The sequence below is a fragment of the Egretta garzetta genome, unplaced genomic scaffold, assembly GCF_000687185.1.
Source record: "Egretta garzetta isolate BGI_Z169 unplaced genomic scaffold, ASM68718v1 scaffold467, whole genome shotgun sequence".
Lineage (NCBI taxonomy): Eukaryota > Metazoa > Chordata > Aves > Pelecaniformes > Ardeidae > Egretta > Egretta garzetta.
Window position 1 is genome coordinate 60,671 of NW_009260196.1, and position 5,461 is coordinate 66,131.

General features: G+C 42.2%; 1 protein-coding gene across 1 annotated transcript in view; it reads right to left on the reverse strand.

The window, feature by feature from the left end:
- The window catches only part of INTU (inturned planar cell polarity protein), a 152,539-nt gene that overhangs the window by 48,286 nt on the left and 98,792 nt on the right, over nt 1-5,461 (reverse strand). The gene's annotated exons all lie outside the window — the stretch shown is intronic.

Genomic DNA, 5,461 nt, shown 5'->3' on the forward strand with positions numbered 1-5,461 from the left:
GTCCCGCTGAGGGCCGCCGCGCGCGCCGAGCGTTAACGGTCGCCGCCTGCGAGCCCCGCGCCCACCGAGCGCCCCTCCCGCTGTACCACACGCAGCGCCGCCCGCCGCAGGAGGAGGTAAAGGGTAGTTTTAGTGCAGCACCTGGCAGAAGGGCCGGCTCGCCTGCCTCCTTTGGCTGGCAAAAAAATAATAACGGACATTTCCAATTGCCCAACCTCCCCTTTTATCTCCTCAAAACAAACAGCTGAGTCTCACTAGTCCCTTGGAAGTCTTTCAGCGGGTCAGTATGGAACACGTAACGGAGAACAGACTCAGTGGTCTGACACCAAGGTCTCAGCAACAGTCCCGTAAAAGAGACTACTAATGAAACTCAGAGCCTCAAAGCATCGCTTGTAGTCAAAAACAGATCTGGAGAAGGAAACATGAGGTAAATAGTAATTTTCATCAAGCCAAATGGTTACTTCTCGTGTTTTATGCCACGCTCCATTATAATAATTTAAAGAATCGTGCGAAACTAAGGTAACTTCTCTTCAGGTTAGTCAGGAGAGCAGTCAGGTTAGGGAGGAGAGGCGAGGACACAAGACAGACCCAAACAAGCTGGGTGATTTGGCCCCTTAAAGCAGTAAATGCAGTCTACAAATGCAAAATCATGTACAGTTGAGAGAGGAAAAAAAAACCCTACTCAGTTTTCAGGACTTAAATTATTCACATCCATGAAAAATAAGACCCGTGGCAACCCTGCAGACAACTTGCTGTGTAGCTATGTCAGTAAACCTATCAGGACACGCATGGTGAATAAGGAAAGGGATGGAGAATAATTGTTGGAACATATTTAATGCGTTGGATTTAATCTCTGCTCAGTGGGATATTTGCGCAGCTTCAGCAGTGAGGTTTTATAGCGCTGGAGCACTATGTAGGAGTTGCAGAATTCTAGTATGAAATTCCTGTGCTTGAAACTGTTTTAGGGAAGTGTTTGTTAATAAGTATGATTTGAAGTGAATTAACAGACAGAAATGTTTTGGACTTGTATCTATGTGATTAAGGCTTCAACTGGTGTTGTTAAAGATGCCTACATTAAATTTTGTGGCCCTTCTTATGCGCCTGTACAAGACCTGATTTTACAGATAAATCACTGTTGTGTGGATTTTGAGACTACAAACCTATCCAAAGGAGGAGACAGAAACAGTCCCTACCTAAAGAAAAAAAAAAGTTTGTTCTAATACCATTTCATTCAGTTTAGGACAGTATATGGTAGATAATTTAAGTTTTTTTCGTATCTGAGCTAGCAACAACCACTTCACACAAAGTATACAATCCATGCACGGCAGACAATTCTTTTACAAAAAAAAAAAACCAAACAGCTCTTTGGTTGTTGCACCAACTTTCACTCTTTTTATGGCTTCCAGAAGAACAGGTGGCAAAAATATTTTAAAAGTACACCACTTCCCAAACAATTTACTTTGTGAAAATAAAATAGTCTGCATAAACAGCGTTTCCCAAAGATCCTAATGAGTTATGAATTTCTAAGAGGAATATTGCAGGAGTTAGCTAGAATTTTATGAGGTAGGTGAGATACACTGTCCCGCCCTCCCTAATTCTGCTTATATTTGCAAGCACTTTTAACACACTGAACAGCACACTGAAGTGTTTCTGTAGAGAAGTGATAGTCTATGCCAGATGGTCCTGTGTTAGTTATGTTAAATTTCACTGAGTTCAAGAGTTGGTTAATTGTTTCCAGTTGTTTGCTCAATAAGTGAGAAATACAGGCTCTCTAAAAAGGAGGCGGCAGTCATACACTGCTTGCTGATTTGTAGGGATACATATCATGAAGGAAAGGATGATGGAAGATTTTGGTCCACTGAGGGAGAGGGTAGTTGGGAGTCACCTAAGTATTTTTCTGAAATGAATGTAGAATTTTTGCTGCTGTGGGAACAATTAAAGATCTCAAGACATAATATATCTCACACAGCAGGATTTTATTTTAGTGAAGACACAGATTTTCCCACACAATCCCTCTTGAGAAGAAAGCCTCTCATTTCTTGTGCATAAATATTAGGAAAAGACTTGAAATAATTTGTCTTCTGGCAGAGATTTTACACTTAGTCCAAGTAGTTGGGCTGATGTTTCTCACTAAGGAACCCATAAGCCTTCTATGCTAGGTTGCTGTTATTAACAAGCAGATGGTAAAAATTTGCCACAGGGCACCACTGGCATCAATACTACTGCTCACCCTTACTGGACAACTGGTTAATGAGCATTTAAAAGTGGATAATTAAAAAGCACTCCCTCTTGCCTTAAGGTTGTTCTGATTAGCTGTTCCTGCAAGGAACTAAATCCATGTGTGGAAATTCATTTCAGAACAAGAGTTCCTTGTTACTTTTTTGGCTTAACCTGCTTCAAAAGCTATTGTGCTTTAAAAATAACAGTCTACCTTGATCCACATTTATATTCAGGAGTAGACCGCAGTTAAAAGAGGACAGTGTATAGGACACACCAAAGAGAGATACTGGTCCTTTCTGGTAAAGGAAGAAAATAACTAAGGCATAATTCTATTTTTTTTGGTACTGTTGCATGGATACTTACGAACCCCTACTCCAAGCACTGTCCAATTTAAACTGCTAACATTTTTTCCATCGTTATGTACTGACAGCTGATTTTTTCAACCTGATTGATGAAGAAGTGAGGCTGGAGTTGTAGTCTTTCCAGCAGCTAGATGGAAGGGCACAGGGAAATTAATCCTAAATTTCCCTAATCCTAATTTCCCTAATCCTAAATGTTTATGACTAGTCTAACTTGTCAAGTTTGGTTTTGTATAGTCAGGCCTGATCATAGCAATTTTACTATTGATTCACTAATTTACACAGATTTACTAATGATTCACTGACGATATGCCAGGTTGATTTCACCGATGCACATTCAGCAGGTGTGTTAGACCTGAATCGTAGATGTAGTTGAGCTATTCTCAATACAGGGCTGAAAACTGGGACAGCGTTAAGCCTCTGGTATACTGGAGCAAACTAACACTCCCTCTGCTATCAGCGATACTACCTGATACTTAGGAGTACCCCGTTAATGCCCATGAGGTGCCAATGCACTACCCAGGAATTATATCTGATCCTTGATTTTTCAGCAGCGTCCCATTCTTCTTCAGGGTCATTCCCCCCACTAGATGCCAGCGTGGGTGAGGAAGAGCACAGACTGCGGTGCTGTCCCTGTACTATCCCAACAGTGCTCCGAACTGGGAGAATTCTCTAACAACTGATCGGCCAGCTTTCTGGCGCTTTTGTACAGCGTAGGCAGTATAAACGGGCCACAGGAATGCTGCGAGACAAATCTCACCGGATATACCTGGGCTATAGGTGAATCGGTCTTTCTTACACTGACTGTGCCTATCAAGAGCGTTTAAGTGTCCCTTTGCTTTCCCCCCCTCCCCTTCCATACTTCAAATCACAGCTCTTCATTATCGATAAAGAAATAAGAAAGCCTAAGTGACTTCTTACTCTTTCATTTTTTCCTCTCTGATTGTTTTCAAATCAGGTAATATTTCTAGGAAGGCTCTATCAACAACCGGACAGACAGAACACAATATATTACAGATATAACATGAGCCATTACAAGCAGATGAAACTGCTATTTTAATCTTTGTTCGACAGTTCTGTTTCTTGCTGCTAACACGTACTTTACTCAAACACCTGAAGAAAAACAGAAAATCTGGATGGCTAAAGAATGACATTACAGACTTTTCTGCTATTGATTCCTATTGATTTTTTATTCCTCCGGTGCACAGCATCAGCAAAAACGAGACAGAAAAAAGTTGCTCTTTTTTAAAGATTAACAACAACAACAAAGCTTTCCCCTACCCCGCCAAAGTCTTTCTTAAGACACAAAAGGCGCGTTTTATACCTTAATAAATAAGATTTTGTGATTAGCAGGTTTACATAAAACTACATGAATAAGACTGTGATTACAAAATCTTCTGTTCACAGCTTTTCTGACATTATTGCATAGAGACCATCCACAGCAAAGCGGCATGAATGGAAGAGCGACACCGAACTGTTGTTTTAATTGGGATATTTACATATAACCAGACTATATGAAGAATGAAGGCTACCTTTGTGACCAAAGGCACAGAGATTTCGTGAGAAAACACTCCAGTGCTCAATAAATAAAACAGGCTGTTCTTTCTGACTTAAGCTTTCTGTACCAACTTCCCTCTGCGTAATTGGATCACAGAAAGTATTTTAGAAGAACATAAACACAATGGAAGACAGACATGAAGAATTCAGGAAGACCCATCTAATTCTTTTGGAAAAAGAGTGTTACAAGAGTTAAAAGTTCTCTCTAGCACGAAAAGTGGCTGTAATTTCAAATAAGATTTTTTCCTACGGTTTTTACTTCGCTTTAAATCTACAGGCTGCTTTTAGGATCACCTGCTATGCATAGCAGGCATGTCAAGCATGAAAGAAAACCATTATTTGCAGTCAGTCAACATGCAAATGTTTCAAGTATGAATAGTCCTTATTACACTGGAAGTACACTAACATAAGCAATACCACGGGGCGGCATGTTTTCAATCCAACTTTGAAATGGAATATTTTCTCTTAAGTCACTGACAAATGCATGCACAGGGTTTCAGATACCAGAGGGTCCCCTGCCAGCATATGGGCACATTTACTGCTTACAAAGCGGCTTCAGATTGCCGTGCAGGAATAGGCTGATTCTGGTGTTCCCTCCTGGCTGTACTCGAGTGTTTTTACCCTCAGCGTTTACAGGAATGGATTTTAAGCGACTACTCAGTTTGATGCTTTGAGCTGGAGGGAAGCGGAGTTAATAATTAGTTGTTAGTTTCCATAGCAAGAGCTATTTGGAGTTGGCAGTGAGAGACGGTGTACCTTTTCTTCGCAGTAGGAAATAAATCAACGTGGCCAAGAAAACACATTAGGAAATGGGCACTTTAGAAAACCACTGGAGATGAGCTTCTCTTGGATACTGCTGAACGGGATGGTTTTTCCCTGTAAAGTTTGAGCAGCTCTCAGCTAGTGCAAAGAAAATTGCATTGGGGGGGCTTTGAAGGTCCTGCTTTGGCCTATTGGGTAAGATCTTACCGTCAAGGTTTCTTTGAAGGGGGGTGCTGTAGAAAATTGCGTGTTAGGGACGGTGAAAGAGCAGCTTCCTCTCCTGCAGCGCGCCTCCTGCACACCCGCTTGAGGAGTGCCCATCTTGGATTTGTGTGCGAGTTACGGTATTTTCCTCTTCCTCCCCTTAAGAGTTCAAAACTCCCACGCGGTCGGTGCAAGACAGCGTCCCCCTGTCCGCCCGTTTCCTTACGCCTCTAACAAACCCAGGGGCAGCTCCTGGGCTCCCATGCAGTGCAGCACAGGCTGCGGGGCACCCTCCGGAACTGCAAGAGGGGAGCTCCCCTCACCTGCAGCTCCGCCGCTTCCCACGGAGGGAGGCAAAC